Genomic DNA, 27,718 nt, shown 5'->3' on the forward strand with positions numbered 1-27,718 from the left:
CAGCCTGGGGCTGGGGGTGGGGGTGCTGTCTTGCCTGAGCAGCTGCCCAGACAAACTCCCCTTCTTCAAGTGGAAGCTGACCCTTATAGCCTGGCCACTGGGTTTGGAGACTCCCGGCTGCCACGCTGGAGTTTCCATAGCCCCTTGTGAGAGCCTCCAGTGGGTCTCAGTGACCTTAGCCTTCTGCGAGGCCAAGCGGGAACTCCCGCCTCTGCAGACCTGCTGTACGAGGGCTGTGGGGTCTGAGCAGGGTAAAAATTACCCGCTGCCTGCTTTCCTCTTCCTGCTGGGTCCCTCCCAGCCTCCTCCACCACCTCCCCTGGGTCTTCTCTGGCCAGCTCTGTTTCTGTGTTTGAGCCAGACACGGGGGTGGGGGTGGGGAGGACGGAGTGGGGGAGCATTTGGCTCAGCTCCTTGTTTGTCAAGAGTCCAACATTACCAGGGGTCTCGCCTGGTTTCAAGTATTTCCCGGTGCCTTTCGTTGCTCCGTAGTCAAGTTTCTAGCCAGGATTTCTTGGCTCTGGGAAAGATTGAGTGCCTGTCTGAGCCTTCTAGGCCTGTGTTTCATTTGCAGCCGCCGGGCTCGGACTGGGTGACAGTCCCAGCCCTCCCCTTCAGCCTATCCCCTTCTGCTTGGCCAGCAGAGGAAACCCTTTGTGTCCTCGTCCTGGCACTTCAGAGGAAGGAGGCTCCTAGTTTCCATCCCAGCCCTGTGTCCTGGGTTTACTGCAGCCCAGCACAGGCTCAGGGGTAGCACTGCCTTCCAAGAGCGAGCAATTCCTGCCTGCCTGCAAAGGCAAGAATGCCAACCCCAAACAGCCCAGCCCCTAACTGTTTCTAAGTCAGACTGGGACCTGTTCAGCACCTGGCGCTTTCCTGCTAGAAATTTCCAGCTGTTATGATCTTTCACACAGGGCTTGGCAAGGTAGAAAAGGACTGGAAGCAAATGAATCCAGGAAGCCTGCAGAACATCAGGCCTGGGCTGGTGGGCACCTCTCCCTCTCCCTGCTTAAGGACCCCCTCATAAACTCCCAGGTCACTTCCTGGTTTTGGATTCATCTGGGGCAGAGGAGGGGGTGGTGGGTGGGGGTGCTGGCAGGTCCTGGAGTCCAAGCCCCAGGGAAGAGAGAACAGTTTATTGGTGTGACACTGTACCCCAGGCAAGGTGCTCCAGGGCTGCCAGCCCAGTGCCGAGAAAAGGTTGTGAGAAAAGGCTACAGGTTCCAGGAGCCAACCTGGGAGCCGGTTCGGGACATGGACATAGAAACAAGGAACTCAGTGGACCACCTCATGCGTCCTCATTACCATAGACAATGCATGCCTTTCCATCGTGGGGATGTGGGGGAGATTGTAGATATTAAAATAATGCTCCCTTGATAAAGGCTTCCTCTCTTCCTCTTCTTTAAGACTATAAGGTATTTCCTGAGCTCTCATTTGCTTTTCTTTTAGGTACCATGATCAAAGGTATGGATAAATATGTGAGTATTGGTAGCCTGTGGACGGTAACTGTCAGGAGCGTGCGTGCAGCTGTAATCATTCCAGGAGGAAAAAGGTATTGTCGGTGAGGCTTTCCTCTTTACATTTCTGACACTCTAGAAAGTTATGGAGATAAACTAGGTAGTTGGAAAGGTGCCCTGCCTGCTCCATCCTGCCAGCCCAGCACATACTTCCAGTTCCTTCCCCCAGGGTTGCTAAACCCCAGCAGCTGACTTCAGCCTGGGGAGTGAGGAACTGCAGGAAATGTGGTACTGGGGGTGTTAAGAAAAGCTATGTTAGGCTCTTCCTTTGAACCCAAGGAATTCCCTGGATTGTGGGTGGGACTTGGGATGGTGGGTAGGAGGAGCTGCAGATCTCCTCTGCTGCAAGGGCAGGTGGTGACAGGTCACAGTGACTTGGGGTTGGCCCTGTCCTCTGGTTAAGGTAACAGGACTTTCACAACCTACACCTGATTGGGTCCTCACAGCACCCCATTCAGAGGTGGATAGGTACTAACCTCAACTGCAGATGAGGAAACTGAGGCTCAAAGATTCCCTGACTGCCCAATATCTCTCAGCTGGTAACTCCAAAGCAGGGACCTAGGACCCAAGTATCCTGACTCCTGGGCTGGGAGGGACTGGCTTGGCCCTCTGGGTGCCACAGTTGCTGGGTCCCCTAGCCAAGCATTTCTGCCTCCCTGCTTGAGGGAGAGAGCAGGATGTGTCTGGGACCAGCGGGGGCCAGGCTAAGAACGTGAGCTGGAGGCCGTGGCTGAGTCGCAGGAGGGCAGGCCTTTGCCTAAAGTGCCCCAGCTCCAGCCTGGCTGGGGCGGCGCCAGCAGGGCCCCGCAGCTCCGTGCAGAGGCACTGGCCGCGGCCATTGGCCACTCAGAGCCCCAGGTCTGAAGGGGGAGCAATCCAAGGCATCGGGTTACTCGGATGGAGCGGCTGCAGCCGCGGGGGAGGGGCTGGCACGCGGCAGCTGGCTGGGGGTGGGGGTGGGAATGGAGTGGGGGCCTCTGGCAGGACGACCCTCTAAACCCTCAGGATGGCCTCATTCTTGGCCTTAAAGGGAAACCATTACCGCCGTTTTATCCAACTCAATCAACAAACATTGGTGAAGCTCCCATGACGTGTCAGGTGCTGTGTTGAACTTGAGCTGGTGCAAAATGGCATAGCTGGGGTTCTGCCCAAACTTGCGTCTAATTGAGGAAATAAGAAATCCACACGGAAGAAGAACGCTAAAGACACCCGGGCAGTTGATGATAAGGCCTAACTAACTGAGAATCGTGAGCAACCAAAGTTACAGAGGTTCCTGTAAGGGAAGTCTGTTTTCCTCGCAGAGTAATCACACAGAGTGTCCACAAAGGGGCCAGGTGTGGCCGCCCTGAAACTCCCTCTGGGGCCTCCAATGGCCAGGGAGAGCAAGCCCATCATGCCTCATGCCAGCAACATCCCCTAGCCAACTTTCCACACCCACCTCTCCCTACTCTCCCAAACCCTACACTGCTCCTCTACTTTCTATTTCCTGCAAGACGAGGACCCTCCCTTCCTTCTTCTTGAAGCCCGTCTGTCCCCTGAGGACAATGCTATCCCCATAGCCCTCTCCAATAGAGCTTCTTTTCTCCCTCGAGTCATGCACATATAGCCTGGAGATGTCCTTACTCAGCACTGAACTTTTTAATGTGTTTCTTCTACCTCCCAAAACCCTAGCTTCTTTAGAGAGTTTATCACTTCTTCTAGTTAGTGTCAACTTATCCTCCTGGTCACTTTCTCTGTTCCTTGATGATTTTAGAATTGGGCTCTTTCTCTTACGCTGTCATCATTCTTGTGATTTCAGCATCAATGCTGATGGTCCACCCAACGCCTGGCCCCTAAGTCTCTTGACTACCTTAGTCCTAGCAATATATTTCTCCTGCCCCACCTTAGCTTCCTGGCCGTACCCTAGAATGAACCACAGATGTGTACAGCATCTCTAAAATCTCAAAAGACCCTACCACCTGCCAGCCCTCTAGCTCACTCACTCCAGTCCTTCCACTCCACCAGTTCTCCCACCTGAGACCTCCAGTCCATCACCCTACTGTTTTTGTTTTTTTTTTCACTATTTATCTTCCTCTCAGGTCTTCACTTCTCAGCCAGCTGAGATTTCATGATCCGGCATGCAAATTCTCCCTTGCAAACACTCTTAACTTCCTTACACTAGTCTCTCTCCATCGTATTCACCTGGCAAAAACCCAACTGTGGTTAAATCAAACTGTTTACTTCACACCTTGCAATGGAGCAGTTGAACACTGCTAAAGAAAATTACCCAGCTCCTCTGGATGGACTCACTTCAAATTTATGGCCATAAATTTCCAATGGGCATTTGAACTGCTGGACAATCCTACTACAGTTTCTTAGAAAATTCCTTTTCACTCTCCACAGTGCAACCATTTCACACTTTCTCCTCTCTCTGCATATTTTCAACACCCCTTCCTCTTTCATTCTCAGTCTGACCTCAGACTGCCCTTTATAGAGAAAATAGGTATAATCAGACAAACTGCCTGATCTTCCTACCACCAAAGCCACCAGAATGCCTGAAGCTCTGTATTCTCTCTGCCCATCTGTGGCCAACCCCTCCATCTGTGCCCTGGGCCCCTTTCCCTTTCACCAGCACAAGTATTCCTTCTTTCATTCATCATCAATTTCTTCCTCACTACTATATCCTTCCCATTGAAATAAAACAGGACTTAATTCCCTAAATTTCAAAACATTAGCCTTAGCCTCGTATCTCCTTCAGGCTACTGAACCATTTTCTGTCCCTCTTCAGAGCAGCTGCTCCTGAGAGTTGTCTATATACTGACACCCCTCTTCCTCACCTCCCAGTCTCACCTCCACCCACTTCAACTGGGCTTTTTTCCTTACCATTCTATTGTAATAGCTCTTAGCAAGAATGCCAGTAACTTACATCTTTACTATTGGGTTGTTGGAAAAGTCATGATGTATTTTTCTGTTTTTCGTTGCAAAAATGCATCATGATAGACTGAATTATTGGTCCTAATGCTTGTCACTCCTCCCTGTGTCCACATCCCTTTCTATGTAACATGGTAGTCACTTCCACTAGAGGTGGAATACACTTTCTTGCCCCTTGACTTCAGGCTTAGCTGTGTGACCTATTTTGGCTGATGGAATGTAGAAGGAAGTGACATGATGCCAGTTCTAAGCCTAGGCCTTAGGAGGCATTTCATGTTTCTACCTGCCTATTTGTGCCAATGTTATCACCAGGGGAGAAAACCTGCCCTAACTGGCCTGCTGGTGCAAGGATGATGAAGAGCCTGTATGTAGAATAGACTCAGACCCAACTGCAGCTTGGAGCTGCCCAGCCAAGGCCAGCCATCTCTAGATGACCTCCAGATGACCCACAGATGCGTGAGTAAAGTATTTGCTGTTATACGGCATTGAGATTTTTGTGGTTGTTTGTTACCCAGCAATAGCAAACCAATATATCCTCCTTCTTAAAATACTTTCTTAGCCCAGTTTCCTTATAATCGTAATCCAACTTCACAGGTTGTTCTTCTCAGTCTTCTGTGCTGGCTTTTCCGCTACCAGATCTCTGAATGTTAGAGTGGCTTTGGTCTCAGCCCTCTCCTCTCTCTCCCTAAGTGGGATTACCCTAGCCACAGCTTTGAATACCAGCTACATGCTGGTTCTCAAATTTAAGTCTGAAAGCGAGACACCCCTGAATCCAAACATAAACCTGTCTAGACATATCCACCTGATGACTGAGGTCTTGGCATGGCAAAAACAGAATTACTGACCCACTCCTTCTCCCCACATAGGCATCCCATCCACTCGGTTAGCCTAAAAATGGAGGCATCATCCTCAACTCTGCTCTTCTGTCATAGGTCAGATCATTAGTAAGTCCTGTCTACTACACCTCCAATGTTGGTCTAGCAACCAGTATCACATCTCACCATCTCCATAGCCCCAATCCTGGTTTTATTTCCTTCTGCCAGGACTTCTTCAACCACATTTTTTTTAAAAAGATTTTTTTGGGGAATTGGGGGAGGAGAACAGACAAGTTGCTGTCCTTTTGTTCTTTAGTCTAGTTGTGGAGGACGTTGCTTCACTGGCCCATGTTGATATTATCATTGCACTCTTCCTGGCTGAGGCAGTCGCTTACCGGCTATTGGACGGCTGCTCACGACAGCTCACCAAAGCTCATGCCAGCTGCCGGCCAGCCCCACTGCAGCCTACACCATTGCTGGCAACCCACGGCAGCCCAGCTCCAAGTTGAGCTGTTGTTCACCAACTGAGCTGTAGAGGGCGAAGCATCACTGGCCCTCATGTGGGATCAGAACTGGGGCCCTACTGCTCAGAGCTGGCATCCCAAGCCAACTCCTAACCAACGCGCCACTCGGCTGGCCTTTCAACCACATCTTAATTAACTGTTTTCTTCAGTTCCTAGTCCATACTCCACAAAGCACCCAGAGTGAGCTTTCTGGAAGGTAAATGCAATCTCTTCACTCTCAGCTTAAAACCCTCCAAAGGCTTCCATTGTAACCAAAATAAAATCCTTACTCCTTACCATGGTCCATGAGGACTTGATGGTCTAGTCCCTGCCTTGGTCCCCTGAGCCCCCCAAATCTCCTGTTCACATTGCTCCAGTGACAATGGCCTTCATGATGTCTCTTGAACATAAGAAGTACATTCCTGTCTCAGGGCTTTTGCACTTAACTATCCCTTCTGCTTGGAGCACTCCTCCTCAGATCCGATGGGCTCCTTCCTGTCCATAAGGTCTCAAATGTCACTTCGTCAAAGAGGCCTTCCCTGTCTAAATAAAACACCATAAGGCCCCCCCCCAATACCCCTACTTTATCATATTTAGCTTCTTTCTAGTACTTATCAACATGTAAAAATGTTTGGCCTTGTGTCTACTCTGTTCTCTCCTATTAAAACATAAAATCCTTAAGGGCAGGTATTTGTCTTGGTCTCTGATGTGTTCCCAGGGCCCAGAACATGCCTGGCACATAATGGGTTCTCAGTAAATGCATGTTAGCTGATTGACTGAAGCCAGAACTGACTGGAAAAGGGATGTGACTGGCTAGATCATGAAGATGGGGAGAGTGTCCCAGGAAGACAACTGCAGGGCCAGAGAGGGAGGCTGGAGAATTTAAGGTATATACAAGGGGCCATGAAGGGCCAGACTGGCTACAGGGCAGAATGCATGTGGGAGTGGAGGAGGAAATTCTGCATAGTGGGGCAGGGAAGGGCTTGATCGCTGTCACTCCAAGTCCTTTGAATTACTGGGTGCTGCTGACTACTGTGAATCAAGGACACAATATGGTCAAAGCAAAGGTTTTAGGATGATTAATGTGGTTAAAGGGTATGTATTTCTGAGAGTCCTTAACTAAGTGCTGTCCTGTGGGAACAGAGAATTTTAGAAGACAAAGACATCTAGAAGAATCTGGGAGCCCAGGGGAGCCAGAGATCAGTCCCCTTGGATTCCAGATGCAAGAAAAGCCCATTACCCAACCTTTTAGGGACTAATATTTAGTTCCCAGTTTTGGAAGGTCTCCCTGGGTAATTAAGGGTTTGCTGAGCACACAGCAGGCACTCATACACAAGTGTTAACGAGCTGGTGCCCATGCCTTGGGCTCTTTTACACCCTCCCCCAACACACACACACACACACACACACACACACACACACACACACACACACACACACACGACTAACTGCTTTTCTGCACCCAGTGACTGAACACAGCTTCACCAGACCCCCACCCCACGGATACACCCTGGACCCAGCTACTTGCCTTCCCAGCCCCCTCCACCCAATTTCATTGTCAGAGCTGAACAAAGGCCCAAGGCATCCTGGGTTAAAGGATTTTAACTCTGCCAATCCCAGGAGGCTCCAACATGAAGCAGCTTCCTGCAGGAGAAAAGTGACTGAGAAATCTCCCCAAGGGACAGGGGATTTTTTTTCCTGCCCTGAAAAACAGAACCTAGCTGCCAGTCAGACACTCCCCCCCAGAACCCCACCCAGCCCCCGCCCCAGGGATTAGGAGAGACCTCCTAGCAGTCAAACTGGTCTTTAGGTCTTTTCGCTGATGACTTCTATTTGTGGCGGTCAGGCTTGTTAGCTTCCACCCAAGCAGGAGGAACTGTCCCCTACACTCCCATCGGACAGGATTCCACCTTTCTCTCCTCCTCATGCTCCTGTCCTCTGCTTCCCTCCGTCCCCCTGCGGGGCCCCGCACTACTGCCCCAGAGCTCCCGGACTGTCTCCTACCCCCGTCCCGTGGCCCTCGGAGCCCCGCCCCGAGTCCCTGCCCCCGAGGCGCCGCACCCCGCTAGGGCCACCGCAGCAAGTCCGGGCTCGCCTCCCTGCTCGGGTCTCCTCGGCACGTTCCGCGCCGCACCGTCCTTCTCGGCCACCAGTTTCTGAACCTGACTGGCCGGAAACGATGCTGTCTTCTGGAGAGGAAAGCCCCCGCGGGCTTGCTGGGTCTTAGCAAGAGCCTTTCCAGGCACCGGGTTCAGCGTGTTTGTTTAACTGTGCAGCTGCCCTAACCCGGGAGTAGGGAGTAGGGTCTGGGGAGCCCTTGCTGGTTGCTCTGCCCTAGTCCCAGAGGTTTCTAGGACAAAACTGCATTTGGTGTCAACCCTCTTTTGCCCACCCTGGAACTGAAGTTCAGCATGCATTTTTCTTCTTTTTAAGCTTTTAACGTAGAAGAGATACCGGGTAAATTAGAGATGTGTTTGGAAAAGGAGTGAGCAGCAAACGCTGGCATTTAAACAACACAAAAATGCCCAGGCCAGGCCACACGCCCAGGCGGTGCAGCGCACCCGGCGACCACGCAGCGCCCTCTGGCGGCCGTGCCGGGCTCGGCCGCTCCCCGCCCCCACGCTCCAGGATAGGCGAGAGAGCGCGGCTCCCTAAGTTTGAGAAGCCCTGGGACAACTTTGGAGGAAGGGAATTAAAGGTGTCCGACGCCAAGGTCCTGAGCAATGCTTTTTGTGTTTCCGTAGCTGGCGCCGAAGCCAAGAGCCCGGGGAAGGGAGCAACGTAATAGAAAAACCCGTGTTTCGCTATCAGTGGTTGCCTGAAATTCTACCAATACAGCATCATCCCTTTACCTGCAGGCTTTTTAAAAGGAAGGGTAACCTTTCAAAACAAGGGCAGATGACAGGCTATGTCAAAAAGTCACCAATGTCATCACCAAAAAGTCATGATTATACCATAATATGGTATATGGTGACGACATTTAATAAGTATCATCGAATATGCGCCCCCCCCCACATCTGCTATTGTTAGTTGCCAAGGCATCCTTTTGGACTCCAAACAGCAGTGTTATTTTAGGCTGCCCCACCCCCCAGTGCCCATTCCCTCCATTTCAGTTAGCCCCAAGTTTTCTTGTCCCTTATATCCTAAATATTTCCACTTCTCATCTTCACAGCTGCTACTTAAGTTTAGGTTCACAGGATATTGTCTGGATCACCGCTACCTCAGTGGGGGTAGCTGGAACCCTTCCATGGCACACAGGACCCCAGAGGGAGCAGAGGGGGCTCCCTCAAGTCCTCTCTCTGCCCAACATGCAACACCGCTGCATCTACCAAGAAGCAGCCCCCTGGTGCTGGTCGGGTGACCCTCTTCCGAAAGTCAGCAGAGTACTCCCGCATTCAGCTTCTTCTCTGTCTATCCGGAGGTTCTCTCCAGCAAAGTATTGCTACTTCTCCATCTGGTGGAAGTCGGAAGAAGTGGGGGTGCTGGGTTTCTGAGGAACCCTGGCCGGTTCTTCCCCAGCTCCCGCCGTTTTCCTTTGAATCTCTCTTGGGGTTTCTACTTATTCATACTGTCTGGTGGGAATTCTTCCAACTTTGTATCTTCCTTCCCTTTGAGGTATTTCCTGCTGTATTTACTGCTACATAACAAAACAATAAACATGTATTTATTTGCTCATGTCTCTGTAGGCCTGCTGGGCAGTGTCTATTCTGGCTCTGCTGAGCTCTGCTGTGTCTGTGGTAAGCTGGCAGGTCACTGGCTGGTTTAGGAGGGCCTCGCTCACACGTCTGGTGGTTAGCAGGCTGTCGGAAAGGAGGACTGGGCCATGTGCCTCTCACCCAGCAGGCTGTCCCACCCCAGGCATCTTCCCAGGGCAGCAGCGTTTCAAGGATGGGGAGCAGAAGCCACAAGGCTGCCTGAAGCTTCGGCTTGGAACTGGCACACCTTCACTCACACCACATTTTCTTGGTCAAGGCAAGTCACAAGGCTGGGCCAAACTCAAGTAGTGCGGAATGGCCTTCAAGTTCTGATGGAATGAACTGCAAACTATTGTAGCCATTTTTTGCAATCCACCACACTCACCCTCTTTTTTCTTGGGGTTCACTACCAATCAAGTGAACACACTTCAAGATATCCCATCCCTTATACACACCCAGGACAGGCAGCCTAGCACAGTGCTGAAGCATACAAGCCCAGCAGTCAACATGCCTAGGTTCAAATCTTAACTCCACATTCATTAGACATGTAACCTAGGAAAGTCATCTTGCCTCTCTGGGCCTTGGTTTCCTAATCTGTAAAAATGGGAGTTGTAAATTTTTAAAAGTTAATCCATATTAAGTGCTTAGGCGGTGTCTGGCACATCATAAGTGCCCCAAAATGTCAGCTATTATGCCATGAGGTGACTGCTGGCTGCCCACCATGATTGCTGAGACCACCAGCACCATCTTCCACGGCTGCCCCTACCCGTCACTGCTGACACTGTTAGTCCCCAGCTGCTAGTTCTGCTGGTGGCACCTGGTATTTATAGGGCTCCACTGAGATGCCAGTGAAATGGTCCTGTCAGTTTTTACCTACTCCTTCACTGAAGCCCGTCTCTCTAGAGCTGGGACAGGTTAGCTCTTACAAAAAGGACTCTGAAGTTAGATAAACCTGAGGTTTGCTTCCAGGTCTCCTTTCTGAGCGATTCAGACAAGCTAATTCATCTCTCTGAGTTTCAGTTTCCTTGTCTGTGAAATAGGAGTAATAGCAGTGCCTCCCACAGAGCATAGAAAGCATCATATGAAGAACTTAAGAGGCTGTGTTTAAAACTGCTTGCGTTCACTGAACACAGAAATCGCCCCTCTTGTAGGTGCTGAGAAATTGCTATGGATGAATACTTTTCCCCCCCAAACACCCTTAGTCTCTCAGAGCCCTCCCTCCCTCGGTCCACCAAAATGGGCCAGGATCCTGGGGAACACTCTGAGCTCTCCCGCAGTTGTTAGTTTAATATCTGGTCCTTCTACTTCTTGAGGACTGTACCTATGTTTCATTTGCAAACTAATATCTCTGATAATTAGCATGTGACTTAGCATGGTAGGTGCTCCATAAATGTTTGATGAATGAATGAATGAATGAAGATGCAGGAGAGAAAGACCTACCCGCTACCCTCCTAGGTTTGATAGCTGAGTGTATGAAATAAACTGACTACAGGCAGGTTAACAGGAGGAAATGTATACAGATTCATTGACTTTTAATATTACATGGATAGGGAAACCATGGGGTGTTGGGGAAGTGAATACCAAAAATAGAGATGAGATTGGAGAGCTTATATACCATCTTAATAGGAGAAGTGTGAGGGGAAGAAGGATGTAGACAATTTAGGGGAGAATAGATACTTTTTAGGAAAGATGAATGGGCCATTAGAAGAATAGATGGGAGATATGATAGTGTGTGACAAAGTTCCCTGGGGTGCGGTATGGATTTCTAGTCTCCTCTCTGGTAATAAGAGTCAAACTTCCCATGTTGATGAAACTCCTGGGGAGCAGGGAGGGGATTTATGACAACTGAGTTCCTTTTGGAGGATCTGTCTTTAAGCAGATAAGGGGAGTTCAGAGAACCTCTCCCTGCATTTGCTGTTTTCCAAGTGCCTTCAGCTCGCAATAATCAACACACTGAAGCAGCATATTTTGGGGTGGCAAGGACTTCACTTCATTCTGATAGCTTTTCTTTTCCCTGGGTGAAACCAACTTCTTTCGGTTGACTTCAAAACCCAGTCAAGTCACTAAGGCTGAAGGGAAGATGTTTCAAGAGCTGGGAGTAGGTGGTATCCTCAACCTGGCTGCCAGCTGCCATCCCCAGGGAAGCCCAGGCTCGAGCTCAGGATTCGGACATGCTCTGCCTGGGAGCAGCCTTGGCGTCCAGAACTGGAAGATAGCTCTGATCTATGCACATTCACCATTTTCACCACATCTCTCCCAAAACTGAATCTTCTAGAGCTGACAGTGAAGAACCCCAGATTCCGCTGATGGTTCCCATAGAGTTCAGACCACAGTGGAACATGAATGAGGCTGGGCAGGGATTAACAAGCCCACTTCCATTATGAAGTGTGCGTTGGTGTGTGCCTACACACACCGGGGCAGGGAAAAAAGCCACTCATCACCACTTGATGTTTTCAGGGCCCCAGGAAATGAGTACATATACACAAACATGTGTGTCATGCAGAGTAACCGTGAAAGCCAGAGGCAAAATCAGAGGATGAGGATGGCTGGCTGCACAACAGACTAGCCCTGGGGAGCCAGGGTCCAGGAGTCCTGTTGAGAAAATCTGTGAGCCAGTCAGACAGGTGGCCATTCAAGCTAGTGGCCTGGGGAGGGGGTGGATGGAGAGGCAGGAGCAGCTCCTTCTGTGATGATGGGACTGAAATATCTCCTACAAAATTGGAAAAGGAGGCAGCAAGACTCTTGGTATGAAGAAAGCTGAGTTCATAAATCGTTTTATTTGGTTTGCTTGTTTGTTTGTTTTGCCTGCTGCACCTTCAGTGTGGCTCTTTTGAGCGATGATGGATGTATAGCCAACCACAAACACATTGACCCATGCTCATATTAGAAAAATGGCAGAAACCCTTTTCACAAAGATGGCACCGAAAGCGAAGAGGGAAGCCCCTGCCCCTCCCAAAAGCCGAAGCCAAACCAAAGGCCTTGAAGACAAAGAAAGCAGAGCTAAAAGGTATCCACAGCGACATACACAAAAAAGAAGATCTGCACGTCACTCACCTTCTGAAGGCCCAAGACACTGTGGCTCCGAAGGCAGCCCAGATATCCTGGGAAGAGCGCCCCCAGGAGAAACAAGCTTGGCCACTATGCCATCTGCAAGTTCCCCCTAACAACGGAGTCAGCCATGAAGAAGAGAGAAGACAATACACTTGTGTTCATTGTGGATGTCAAGGCCAACAAGCACCAGATCAAAACAGGCTGTGAAGGAGCTCTATGACATTGACGTGGTCAAGGTCAACACCCTGATCAGGCCTGATGGATAGAAGAAGGCATATGTTTGACTGGCTCCCGACTATGATGCTTTCGATGTTGCCACCAAAACTGGGATCATCTAAACTGAGTCCAGCTGGCTAATTCTAAACATAAATTATTTTTTCACTGTATTAAAAAAAAATAAAAATAAAAATGGCAGAAAGGTGTGGAGCAGACAAGTGGGTGCTTGTGGGCATGTGTGTGTAAGCAGTGCTCAGGCAGGAGCCAGGTTGTTGCTTAAGAAGATGGGGATCTTCTTGGAATGCATGGTTCTGGGACTGGGGAGGGAGACTGTCACCTTCATAGAATGAGATTTGCAATTTAAATCTAGACCCCCAGGAAGGGGTCTGATTGTTCAAAGGATGAGGGAAGTAAGGCGAAGGTTGTACCAGATTCTGAGTTGGGCCCTGGAAGCTCTCTGTGACACACAGGCTGCAATAATCTTGAGGCAAAGCGTTATTAGTAGCAGAATGAAGTGGGCCACTTGTTCAGAACTTGGTCCAGGGCCCATCCCAGATCTACCTAATCTCTAGGTACTAGGCTGTAGGGATTGGGCCTGGGGAATTCAAAATGTCAGATATGTGCCCTTAAATAATTCCATGGTGCCTAAGGGCCTTTGGAGAGCTGGTCGAAAGGGATAAGGAGGCCAGAAGCTCCCAAACTTGGGGGTTTGAGAGTGGACCCAGAGCTTTAAAAGCTGGCCTCTGTCCCTGGTTAACCTGAGGTGGGCCCAGAAATCAGTATTCTTATGCCATTCCTCAGATGATTATGATAGTCACGCAGGTCAGGTGTTCTTGGAAAGAATTAACTGGGGAGAAACTTTCCTGATCTGTTACTAGACCCTGGAGGTCGGTACATAATGCCTCTTCATTCAGCCTGGGACATTCTGCACAGACCTCCAGAGCAGGCCTATGGGCATGGAGATGCTAGGGCCATTGTGGTTCCCTCCCCCACCCGCTTCAATGAGATATGATTGACACATAACATGGTGTACGTTTAAAGTGTACAATGTGTTGATTTGTACAGTTATAGATTGCAAAATGATTACCACCATAGCGTCGGCGAACACCTCCATTACGTCTTATAATTACCATTTCTTTTTTTGTGGTGAGAACACTTAAGATCTACTCTCTTAGCAACTTCCAAGTATATAATATAATATTATTAACTATGTCGCCACACTGTACATTGGATCTGCAGAACTTATTCATCTTATAACTGAAAGTTTGTTCCCTTTGACCAGCATCTCCCCATTTTCCACACCCTCAACCCCTGGTAACCATCGTTCTACTCTCTGTTTCCATGTTTTCAATTTTTTTAGATCCTACATATACAAGTGATATTATACAGTATTTGTCTTTCTCTATCTGACTTCTTTCACTTAGCACAATGCCCTCAATGTTGCTACAAATAGAAGGATTTCCTTTTTTCTCACGGCTGGCGGACCCCCTACCCTCCTTCCTTGAGTAGGGTGAGGGTCTCCTCCTTGCTTGTGAGAGCTGGGAGACCTTCTCCATTCTCTGTTACCACACGCCACATCTTTGTTATCCATTTATCTGTTGATGGACACCTAGGTTGTTTCCATATCTTAGCTATTGTGAATAATGCTGCAATGAACATGGGAGTGCAGCTATGTCTTCTAAATCTTGTTATCACTTCCTTGGGATAAACACCCAGAAGTGGGATTGCTGGGTCATATGGTAGTCCTATTTTTAATTTCTTGAGGAACCTCCATACTGTTTTCCATAGTGGCTGCACTGATTTACATCTCACTAACCCCGAGGTTCCCTTTTTTCCACGTCCTTGCCAACACTTGTTATTGCTTGTCTTTTTGATGATAGCTATTTAACAGATGTGAGGTAAGTGGAGCCATTGTTTTGAAATATTTTTGGACTGATAAGAACCCCCAAAATGGGTTCAAAGTCAGCAAAGTATATGAATCAGAAAACAAGACCCTCCCCAAGGAGAATCAACTTTCTCATGTGCTCTTGGTGTCAAGAGAAGGAGTCTGGCTGCCCTTCTGCCAGGTATAATTCAGATCAGCAGGCAGTCAGCGGTGATAGAGTTCTAATGCTCACAGGATGTGAATGTACACACAGTACGTGTGTCTACATCAGCTGAGGCCCCGCTTTTTGGTTCCACTGGCCATGGAGACCACATCTTTGCCAGTGGGTGAACTTCAAGGCAACATGACCTTTAGCCCTCACCAAAGGCAACCTTTCTTTTACAAAAAGTCTTTAATTCTTATGCAAAAGTAACACTGTATCCAATGTATACTCTATTTGATATTAAAATAGGCAGGGGGTCCACAAGGTCAAAGCTATTTTCATAATAAGATGTTCTTTGCCTTGTTTTACTCTCATTTTTCTCATGAATGTACAAAGCTACATGCTTTGGGAAAACTCTGTCTTGTATGACAGCAAAGTAAGTCCAGAAGCAGATAGGAGACTCCATCCATTGTTTATTAAGCTAAACATTTAAAAAATCTGCAGGAATGTGAAATGGTGCCATACTTATCACTAACATTTTTGTTTGGGAAAATATAGTTTTAAAAAAATTATGTTAACTTTTGTTATTATAATTTTATGTAAGCAAATATATATATATTTTTTAATTTCAATTTTAATTTCTAATATGGTAAGTATTGGGAGGTAGAACCCATGTAAATAAAAAGCTCCTTGAGTTTCTCAGTAATGTTCGAGTATAAAGGAGTCCTGAGATCAAGAAGTTTGAGAACGGCTGCCTTATTTCTTCCCCAAATCCTAGATTATCCCTTAGCTCCATCCCAAAGTTTTCAATTGTACAAGCTCCCCCACCCCACCAAAGTTTGGGTTCCACCTTGGTGACGATGTGACATCTCTCCTTTCCAGAACAGCTGCCTTAAAGTTCCCCGCAGCCCTTCACATCCCCCCTCCTGGCCCTCCCTGCCTTCCAGAAAGAGAATGCATTCCTTTGACGAGGATCAGCAAACTTGGATGGGGGCAAGGGACTCACGTGCAGTCGGGAAAGCAAGAGACGAAAACACAGTCACTGCCCTCAAGGAACTTCTGATTTTGTGGGAGATACGGGTAGGTAAGCAGCTGCTCCTGAGATACCTGTCATCGTTGTTTGCCAGCAAATACCCTGGACGCAGAGCTGGCTTTGAGCTAGTTCTCCTGCTGCCCCAGATTCCCGAGATCCCAGGCCCCGTGCGCCCCCTTGTGGCTGTGACTCGTCAGCGCAACCTTTTCCTTCTGCAGGACGCGCACTAAGGTAAGATCTCACTCAAGTATGGGGATCTCAGCTCTGAGGCCCCCTCCCTTCACTGTGTGAAGATCTATCTCGGTCCTCAGCGACCTTCTGTCTGTCTCTCTGTGCGCGTTTACCCCTTGACGACTAATTCCAGACCGTGTCTGCCTGGGCGCCTGCTCTTTAGGGGGGCTAGCACCAACCTCATTAGTAGGTGACGAGAGAGTATGTTGGGGTAGAAATAATCTGTAGTGCAAATTGGACCGAAGTCCAAGGAGCCAGATGCCAAAGTTCCACTTCTTATTGATATGCCTGATAGCAAATAATCTGCCATCTAAAGCAGCCCTAGACATTGGCGGTTGATGGATGTTCTGTGTTGGGGTCAAGTTTCTTCAGGAGGGGGGAGTGAGTCTGGACCCGCCGAATCTCATTGGCTTAGGCTGTATTCCTTGCTCTTGCCGAGTGCGTGGTTGTACTTTCTTCATCTAACATGGGGATCAATATCCTCAAGAGCTCCAACAGTCCTTTTAGGGCGTTCTTCCAGGCACGTAGGCACCTGCCTATTCTAAACAGGACTGGAGTAGTCTGTTATAAAACCCTAAAACTCCTCAAAGTGAGCATGCAGATGAGTACTTTGACTCTGGTTTGCTCAACACAAAATAAAGTAAGCCCAAAATAGAAGAACGAAACACCCGTGTCTCTCTTTCAATCAAACCCTCGAAAATCAGAATGAGAATATCCTCCAACTAAGAACAAGACTGGGGTTGGGAGGGAGTTTGGAGACAGCAAGATATCCTGGGGGTCCAGCCTCAGGGTTACTCCTGCAGCTTTGACCCAGAGTCCATTTATAGGAACCTCGCTGCCCCATAAGCAAACTCAGCCATCTTAACCAGTGGTTTCCAGGGTAACTATCAAAATGTGGCCCCCTTTTCTTTCCTACAGATGTTCCTCCCACCCCTCCCCCACCAGTCACTTTCAGACATGACCTAGAACTGGATTCTACACAAATAAATAATTTGCGTAGGTATCATTTCTCCCTTTCAACCCATGTTTTAAGAAAGTACAAACCGTTTCATTTACACAAGTACCCCTTAAAAATAAACCAGTAATGTCAGATACACCATGGGGGGGAGGGGGTATTTTATTATTCTTTTTTTTTTTAAGATTTTTATTGGGGAATTGGGGGGATGGGAACAGACAAGTTGCTGTCGTTTTGTTCTTCAGTCTAGTTGTGGAGGACGTTGCTTCACTGGCCCAAGTTGGCACCATTATTGCGCTCTTCCCGGGCGAGGCAGATCAGTTCCCGGCTTCTGGACGCTGCTCACTGCGGCTGCTGGCCGCTAGCGGTAGCCCATGGCAACCCACTGCCACAGGGGCTGCAGCCTAGGCCGTCGCAGTCGGCGACTCACGGCAGCCCAGCTCCAGGTTGAGCTGTTGTTCAGCATCTTAGCTGTAGAGGGCAGTGTCACTGGCCCGCATATGTGGGATCCGAACTGGGGCCCTCTGGCGTCCCAAGCCAGTTCTTAACCATCGCGCCACTCGGCCGGCCCTTATTATTCTTTTTACTTTTGTGTATGTTTAAAATTTTCCATATAAATTTTTAATTAGAAACTTTTTCAAAACATAAGAACTTTTTCTAAAAAACTATTTAAAAAGAAACATTTGAAACATTCTTTTCAACATTTCTGAAGAAAATCTGGTCTTTGCAAAGAATAAGAGGTTATGACATAACTACCATTTTCTACAAAAGGAAATCATAGATTCTAAGCCTCAGTCCTTATTTAGGGTGAAGATGGACTGGCCTAAGACTTTAATTTTGAAGCACAAGAAGAATATAAACAAACCTTTTGCGAGGGGAGGAGGAATGTAAAACTCAACTTGTCCTTCTTCCACAACCCGCTTCCCATCTTTTCTCCATGTAGTCCCCTCACCCTTCACAAACTTCCAAACTTCCACAATGAGAAATCAAGCCTGTGTGAACACCTGTTGCCCTGGCACTAAGGCAGGGGTGGGTAAACTCTGGTTCTTGGGCCAGTTCTGGCCCGGGGCCTGTTTTTATATGGCCAGTCAGCTAAGAATGGTTTTTACAGTGTTAAAGGGATGTAAAACAAGCACACGTGCAAAGGAGAATAAGCGACAGAGACTAGATGTCCATCCTCTGGTCATGTCTGATCTGTGAACCATCTCTGCCCTAGGCTGGCTGGAGCCCTGGTGAGTGGTGACTTTTCTTCCATCCAGGCAGCAATGACAAGAGGTGCAGCCAGGGAGTTGCCATGCCGACAGGGAATTCAGTTCTTAAAATAGTTGACTGTGCACAGGCATTTTTGGGGTGGGTGGATTTTGAGAGAGGAGGTTAGGGAAAGGGGTGGGGAGAGATGATCAGCGAATGAGTCAGACCCAACTGGTGACAGGTGTTTCGTCATCCCTCTGGCAGCACAAGGTGGGAAGGGGACAACTCTCTAAACCAAGGTCTGAAAAAGGCATTTTCCATTCTAAGAGTAGGGATAGCTTGTTTCCCCGCCCCAACAGAAGGAAATTCCCCTGCCACCTCTCCTCCTTCCCACCACTCCATAGCCTCCTCCCTGCAGGGAACAGAAATAGGAACACGCCTATCTTGCAAAGTGTCTGTCTAATTCAGAGGGACTGGGTGTGCAGGGACTGGGAGGAGCTCGCTCTCACACGTGGAGGCCTCCGGGTTTTGTCCACGGGAGGCCTGATTCTCATCATTATCATGGTCACCATCATCTTCCTTATTATCATCATGGGGCCAAAATGAAAGAGTATCACTAAAAACGTATCTTTATTCAGAGAGACCAATCAATTAACACTCATTCTTTGAAAAATCTCCTGTCACCCTTTTGTGGTGCCTTCAATGCCTGGAAAGGTGAACTAACTCCATTTATTTTTATTGTGGTAAAACACGCATAACATAAAATTTACCATTCTAACCATTTTTTAACTGCACAGTTCAGTGGCATTAAGTACATGCACATTGTTGTGCAACTATCACCACTATTCATTTTTAGAACTCCTTTATCATCTCATATTCTGAAATTCTACACATAACTCCCCATTCCATGCTCCTCCCCCCAGATCCTGGCAACTTCTATTCTGATTTCTGTCTCTATGAATCTGGCTATTCTAGGAATCTTATATAAGTGGAATCGTACAGTATTTGTTCTTTTGTGTCTGGCTTATTTCACTTAGCATATCTTCAGGGTTTATCCATATTGAAGCATGTGTAGGAATTTCATTCCTTCTTAAATTCAAATAACATTCCATTTTGTGTGTGTGTGTGTGTGTGTGTGTGTGTGTGTGTGTTGTTGTTGTTGTTTATTGTTATTATTTATCCATTCATCCATTGATGGACATTTGGGTTGTTTCCACCTTTTGGCTACTTTGAATAATGCTGCTATGAACTTTGTTGTACAAAAAGCTGTTTTGAATTCCTATTTTTAATTCTTTTGGTGGCTAAACCCATTTTCAGGAAGGAAACAATAAGCAGATTGAGATCCCACCCAGGGTGCAGAAGATGTTATATCAGCATTTTCTTATCATTTCCATCCCATTCATTCAGAATCCATCTCCTATGAGGCCAGCAAGCCCCTTATCTCCTGTCCTCCACCCTCTTCCATGCTCCAGCCCTCTGCTTTTACTGCCCATTGCCATGAAGTCAAGGCCTTAGGGACCTATGGTCCCAGATCCTTCATTAAGGACAGTTGGGGGCTTTAAGATTGATAGTTAGCTCTTTCATATTTTTTAGAGTTGAGAGCATCATTAAAGCAAAACTTTCTGGGTTTAATACCAATCATATCTTTTAGCATGATTTCAATGTGTTTTGTACTAAAGGACCCATTTCCCACCAGGGACAGGGAAGGGAAGGACTCAGTGGATGGCATATCACTAGGAAAGTTCTCGTTGGGAATGGGCACGTGGCCTCAGTAGGCTCACTCAGGATGCAGGGAAAGAATTTCATTTCATGGCTGGGCAGGATGTTCTTTTTTTTTCTTTTGGAAGTGTTCTACTTGATGCTGGCTGTGAATAAAGCTGACAGCTAAGGAGGAAGTCAGATCTGAGAGAATAGCAGAATATGATGGTGGCGCCCTGATCATGTAATACCTGAAGCTTACCCTACTTCAGTTACCTGTTAGGGAGCTAATAAATTGCCTTGTATTTTAAGCCTATTTTGGCAGGCCTTTCTGATCCCAAGGCCAAAAATACCCTAACAGACTCAGTCTGCACAGTGTTAGAATTTTGGTTTTTTACCCCAAGAACAGTAGAATGTCATTACGAGGTATAAGCAGGAAGAATCCAGGGAGAGAGTGACACGATCAGATCTGCATTCAAAGTATTACCCTGGTTGCAGGGTGAAAATGGATTAGTGGGGGTCTGGGGTGATTGCAGTTAGGGAGCTACTGGGTTAGTTCTGGTGGGAGATTATGGAGAAGGAGAGAGGGGAACCGATCTGGGAGATTTTAAGGAAGTTAGATAAGTTTGACAAGTTAGTAAGGTTGACAAGCATTGATGGTTTGGAAAGAGGATGGAGGTATTAAGGCTGACCTCTAGGTTTGTGGCTTGCTTAGCCGGATGAATGGGGCACAACCTACCATGACAGGGCTGTTGTTGAGGGGAAAAGACTGAACACTGACAGTGTCCGGTTCTTGGAGGGACTGGACTTTAGTGGGAGAAACATCAGCCAACATTAGATCAGTGCTAGCCATGAACCAAGTGTGAGTCAAAGCACTTTGCCTGTATAAACCCATTAACGTAATGACCTCAGTCCCTTTTTACAGATGACTTCTAGGCCTAGCATGCTGCCAGCAGGGAGGAAGAGATCCACACAGAAGGGAAGGCATGAGTGAGCCTGCTCAGAGGGAAGGGCCCACCTATCCTGGTCACTTGGGAAGAAGACAGAGAAGAGAGAGCCATCTCCATGTGCTCCATCTCCTTGGAAAACACCATCATAGAAGTCTGCAGCCTGGTGTCAGATCAGTTCTCATCTGTATAGCTGGGGATATAATTCTTCATCATGGCTTCTCTTGGTCAACACACAGTGCTAGCATGTCCTCGACAAAGTCCTTCCAGTAATACAGAGAAGAGCTTCCTAGAACACTGTCCTAGCATGTCCATCAGTAGAGGGGACTCTATGGGGTCAATTCAGCACTAAAACCATGGAGGGAGAGGAAGGGCAGGACAGCTCTGTGTGTGTGTGTGTGTGTGTGTGTGTGTGTGTGTGTCTTTATCATCACCACCACCATCACCATCTTCCTCATCAATATCATCATGGGAGTTTCAATTCACTAAGAGAATGGACTGAGCGAGACACGCTATACTTACCTTACTGTTTTATATTGTAACCTAAATGTCAAATGGGGGCTGCTTTTCCCTTGAGATCTATATGAAATCACATTGATACCTACCCCCAAACACAGGTGCATAGGTTCCAAAGTCAATGGGCATGCAAAGTCCTACCCCATTTCTACTAATTTTGGTGCGCAGGGAAGAGGTTTCATTTTTCATGGATGTTTCTGCCTCTCTTCTAAGAATAGTTTCATTTTTTTCTGCCAAGTCATGGGTGGTAGGAAACTCAGTCCTTGATTGGTTTCCACAAACACAGCCCCTTACATAGATAGTCCTGGCGAGGTGGACTCTGCTCGGATGAAGGTGGGCTCACACTGTAGTCTTCTGCCACGTTGTCTCATGGCTTTGCGTTTCCTCCTCGCAACTCTGTGCTTGATCCCCTCCCTCATGGGTTACTTGGGGAGCTCCAGTTTTTATCCTTTCATGGTGGAGAAAAATTCGGTTTTCCCAGCTTTCGCCCCCAAACTAGCACATCTGACACAGAAGAACAAAGGGCTCCCTTGGGCAGTCCGCTCTCCTTACAAGCCAGGTGTTATAAACAGCCAGCATTACACCCTTGCCATCCAGCGAATACAGATACTTATCTTGTCTCCCACTTCTAGATTATAAATTCCCTGAAGGCAGGGAACATGTTGTTCTCTGTAAGATCCACTGCCCCTAGCACAACACTTGGCACATGTGGGCATTTTTTAAACTGGTCAAAGTCTCTGTTTATTCCGAAGCAGCCCAGCCACAAGCCATAAGTCAGTTAAATCCAAAGTGTCTTCAGGAGGACGAGAGATTTAAGAGACACCGATTCATTGATGGCTCCTTTGTGTAGGAAAGACTTGACATGATTTTATTAAGCAACTATTTGTTGAGCTTTTCCTGGGTGCAGCACTGGGGCATACAAAAACAAGATCGTCACTCTGTCCTTGAAGGTCCCACCACAGAGAGGAAGACACACACACACACACACACACACACACACACACACACACACACACACTGCTGATTGCCAAGCTGTAGACCAAAGCAGGTACTACTGAGTATGGACAGAGGGATCTCAGAGGGAATGGATTCTATTTGGGGGTGGGAAAGTGGGTTGAGTCATTTGGGGTGTTAAGGTGGATGGAAAGGGCTTTAGAGAGGATATGACACTATGGGGACTTTTGAGGCAAAAGTGGGGTGGTGCGAAGGAAGTACCTAGCCCCCTCCGAGGCGGGGAGTGGTCAGCACAGGAAGTGTGCCTGGAGCAGGGCTGGAGGGGAGGGACAGGTTTTGCAGGGCTTGTTGTGCCTTGCCCAGGAGTTGGTACTTTCCTGTAGGTAATGGCTGGGCACCCAGCAAGTGTTATAGCTCGATTCCTTCTGTCCATTCCTCCTCCTTCCATGCCAGGGAAGAGCAGGGGGCGGGATGGGTGAAAAGAAAATCTTTAAGATGTTTATTTCCCTCAGTCAGCCCCTCCAGCCCCCTGATGTTCTGGCTCCCTGGAGTCGAAAAGGGAAGAAGAGAATGGATTGAAAATGAGAAAATATTTGTGTGAAGGAGGGAAAAGCAGCTGGAACTACAACACTCAATTGGAGATGGAATGAATAAATGAGATAAAAATCTTAAATAAATATCTTGCATGGTACTAATTGCGTTTTAAAAGCTGCCACTAGAGAACAGATAAAACGATGCTGTATTTCATTAGAGGCATCCTTAATTCTATGGTATTTGCCAGCAAACCCTATTAAAGCACTCTGTAATTAAAGACCAGTTCTGGGTCCTGTAATTTAGCGCATTATCAAAATATGGCAAGTGACTGGAGGTAAGGACATGGAAACAAACACCACTTTCATGAGGTCCCTATAGATCACACAGAATGTGAATGTTAAAAGCTCAACCTTTGTACTGCCCCTGCCAGAGGGATCTGTCTACATCAGTGCTTTCCATTTGATGGGCAACCAGTTATTTTTTATTTATTATTATTCCACAGGAGTGTGGATGGAGAAGTAAATTAGTTCTTTTTAAAAAATTTTTTTTAATTGCAATATAATTCTCATAACATAAAATTACCACTTTAAAGTGTACAATCCAGTGGGGTTTTTAAAAAGCATATTCATAATGTTGTACATTATTATCTAATGTACACACCATTATCTAATTCCAGATCATTTTCATCAACCCAGAAAGAAACCCCTTACCTATTAACAGCCAGTCCCCATTCCCCCCCCCACAGCACCCTGCCCCACCCTCCACCCCCTCAGCCTCTGGCAACCACTAATTTCCCGCTCTGCCTCTATAGATATGCCTATTCTGGACATTTCATATAAATGGAATCATACAGTATGTGGTCATGTGCGACTGTCTTCTTTTACTCAAAATATTTTCAAGGTTCATCCATGTAGTAGCATGTATCAGTACTTCATTCCTTTTATGGCTGAATAATGCTCCGTTGTGTGGATATACCACAGTTGTTTATCCAGTCATCAGCTGATGAACGGTTGAGTTATTTCCTATAACTCAACTATAGCTACAACTACTATAACTCAACTATAACTACTATGAATAATGCTGCTGTGAACATTCACGTACAAGTTTTTGTGTGAACATATGTTTTCAGTTCTTCTTACATAACTAGGAGTGGAATTGCTGGGTCACATGACAGTTTCATGTTGAAACTTTGAGGAACTTCTGGACGGTTTTGCACAGGAGTGGCACCACTTGACCTTCCCAGAAGCAATGTGTGGAGGTTCCGATGTCTCCACATCCTCACCAACACTTGTTATTGTCCATTGCTTTTTATTACAGCCATCGTGAAGGTAAGAAGCAGTACCTCACTGTGGCCCAAGCTCTTCTTTGAGCACACCGATAGCCATCCTTTGCCTTTGCTCCCTGTGGTAAACCGCGTAGATTTTCTCTGCATTTGGCAAGCGGGACACAGCCTATGCTCCTGCTGCTCCCAGTCCCTCCATCAGAAACTGGCCTGGAGTCCTCCTCCTGACCCCAGACACTACAGCGGGCGGTTAGCGGAGTCAAGTGGATGGAGTACTAACGCTGGATCTGCCGCTTATTAGCTAGGGAGACCCCGGGAATGTTATTAAACTTTCCTAAGCCTCATTCTAAAATGGAAATCATTTAAGTGAGTGCTGCTGTCTTTCAAGGACCCTAAGATCTATCTCTGTCACATCTCACCATCTCTGAAGTCAGGGTGTCTTACAATGTATGTTGGGCGGGCTGCAGTTGTGACATAATTGTCACTCCCGGGGCATCCATCTCCAAACTGGCCAGCTGGGTGTCAGATGCCTGGGAGAAAACCCCACAGACAAAAGTGGAGCCTCTTTTTAGCAATGCTGCATCACTAGTGCTCTTGGCACACAGGACAACCTTGTGGAGAAAAAACCAGGGCCTCCATGACCTGAGCCATAGGGTGATCAGAAGAGTGAACCCCAAGTGGGAGGAAGTAGGGTTAGGGTTAGTAGGGATACCATAACCAATTTATTTCATTTGTATTTTTCTTTTTATCTATGCCAGGGGTTGGCAAACTGCGGCTCACGAGCCGCATGCAGCTCTTTGAGTACGTACATGTGGCTCTGAAGTAAAATTGAATGAAAATAAAACTATCAGAGTTTCATTTATAAAAATTTTAAAGGATATTATTCACACAATGGTGATTTCATTTGTTTTATGGCTCTCCAATAATTTTTAAATTGTTGTGAGGGACAGGATTGGCTCTTCCATCTCAAAAGTTTGCCGACCTCTGATCTATGCACAAGAGTGATGTATGGCAAACATCCCTGTTTAAGTCAATCTAAAAGAGCTCTTTCAGTATAAAATAAAAATTTTAAGTGCTAAGAAACCCTTGTGTCAATTAATTGGCATGGTTTTTTTCTTTTCTAGGGGAGCATAAAATTATGACCTGTGTTACAATCAGTGATGAAATAAAATACAGGTACCTCTTTCCACAATGAGAGGCTGTGTTGAGGACCAGATGGGACAGCTGTATGGAACACTCACCACAGGGCCTGGCAGAGAGCAGTCATGTTATCAATGTTAATGATTAGGAATGTTATCAATAGTAACGCATCTATTTGGTTAGTATTATGACACGTATAACTATTGCCCAGGTTTTTATGAGTGACCTCTCTTCTGACCCTTCACACTGACTGACAGTGAAGTGGTAGGAAGCTGAGAGATGACCTTGGCTGAAAGGAAGTGGAAGGTGACTATCCTGATTCCATGGTTACAATGTGAAAGAGTCCTGGCAGCTGCAGATAAGCCCCCAGCTTGGGGGAATCTCTGAGAGACACCCACAGTGCCCATGAGCACAAGTCATTTTCCTCACCTGCCACCCAGAGGACCCCAGTGTCTGGAGACAGGGGCACAACCTTGGATTTTGCCCCTTCTCCCTGTGGACAGACACCCTGTCAGCCTGCAGGTGGGAAAGGAGGGAGAAAAAGTCCCCTTTTCCAGGCAGCCAGGGGGATGGAAGGGAATGTGATGCCCTCTGATGGTTTATGCATCATGTTTGCTTAAAATGCCACACACACACACACACACACACACACACACACACACACACACACACACCCTTACAAAATCTTTTTATCTCCCTATGATAAAAACTCCTTGATGTCATGGCTGATGCCACCTCTGTGGCCCTGGGTGCCTAGCAGCATACCTGGCACACATTAGGCACTCACAGTGGCTATCTGCCCATTTATTCTTTTATTCTTTACTCGGCATTTATTGAGAAGCCATGTTTGTTGCTGGTGATAGAGTGGGAAATGAAATAGATGTGTCTCTTGTCTTCCAGCATCTTGCTGTCGGCAGGGCTGGTGTAAGAGGAGCTTCTGCGGAGCTCACGCCCCTCCAAATTCAAATCCCTGTGGGGCCAGGCAGCCCAGGAACGAGTTCAGTGGGAGTGCTGGCACTTGTGGCAGAACGGGACGCCCACCGCGCCCCTCGAAAGGCAGCAGCTGTTATAGTGCCTTCTGAGAATCCTAGCCCACTGTTGCCACATCGCCCACTTGTCCAAAAGAAGTAAGAAATCTGCGTTTTCTTATGATACATCCCCAAGAAAACACACCTGTGGGCAAGGTGAGTCCCAGGGTTGCCGTCTGGGGCCTCTGGGCTGTTGTCTCTCTCTCCCTGGTATTCTCCTGTAGAGAGAAGGGCTGCCAGCAATGGAGAGCCATGTGCTGCTTCTTTAGGACTTAATTAGCCAAGGCTTTCAAGAAGCTTTATACAAAGAACTTAGCTTTATTAAAACACTCCTTTGGCTCAAAGAATAAATATTTTAAAAATCCCATCCCTAAGTGCTTAATCTGCTAAGATGTGCAACAAATAAAACGAACACTCTGAAAAGAGCTCGCTTCCTGTTTCAGAAGGGCCCCCCCTGGCCTCTATGATCTGATTACAGAGAAGTGGCCCTTCCTGCCAGGGGTATGACAAGAAGCCACAGGCAAACCAAGTCACAGTTTGAGAGGAACTAACCAGCAAGTTGCGTGAACTGCAATTTCATTACTTTGAAAATGAGTCCCTTAGTTGGAGACCTAGTGACAGCTGCCGGGGCTGAGTCCCCTGTAGAGAACTGTCCCTTGCACCCTGCCCTGGCCCTGCTGGGATCATAAGGCCCAGGAGCCAGGCTGTAAGTGGAGCTGGAGACGTTCTGGGAGACCACACGCCACACAGTAAGCAGCCCAGGAGAGAGCGCTCCCTGAAATACCTTCTCTCCATGTTCCATGTCCTGTTCTGAGGACAGACCCAGGGTGGCACTATATACAGGTATGACGTATGACTCCCTCGGGGTACAAATACATCCACATTTTAAATTTTCACTATTAATAACTCTCATAATCATTTATTAGCAAGTAATGTATTTTTTTTTACCACTTGAGACGTTTCTGTAAGCTTTTTAAGAACCCTAAATTCTTAGTCCAAAAAGGTCACATTGAGTTTCAAGCCAGCTCACCAGCACTGTTATTTCAGTTACTGCCACAAGATGTCGCTGCTGAAGGCTGGTTTGGTGCAGGCCAGCACACTCCTGTCCTATGCTTTGGTTATGCCTTTGCTGGTACAGGTTCTTGCCAGCTCACAGTAGTGCCACATGCCAGATTTTGAGGTGGCAATGTTTTTTCATTAATACACATATGTATTCCCAAAGCCTCACACTGCCAGAGTGGCTGGTCTGGGCTGCCTATATGCGCTCATATGGAGGTCACAATCCCAGATTTCCCATAATCTCCTGCAAACTTCTCCTTTTTGGCCCCAGGGTGTTCAGTCCTACCATCAGACTTTGCTCAATGACATCTTTTTTGTTTTAAAGATTTTATTGGGGAATTGGGGGAGGGGAACAGCGCTGGGGAATCAGGGGAAGGGGAACAGACAAGTTGCTGTCCTTTTGTTCTTCAGTCTAG

The sequence above is a fragment of the Hipposideros armiger genome, unplaced genomic scaffold (assembly GCF_001890085.2).
Source record: "Hipposideros armiger isolate ML-2016 unplaced genomic scaffold, ASM189008v1 scaffold_2, whole genome shotgun sequence".
NCBI classification, from domain to species: Eukaryota; Metazoa; Chordata; class Mammalia; order Chiroptera; family Hipposideridae; genus Hipposideros; species Hipposideros armiger.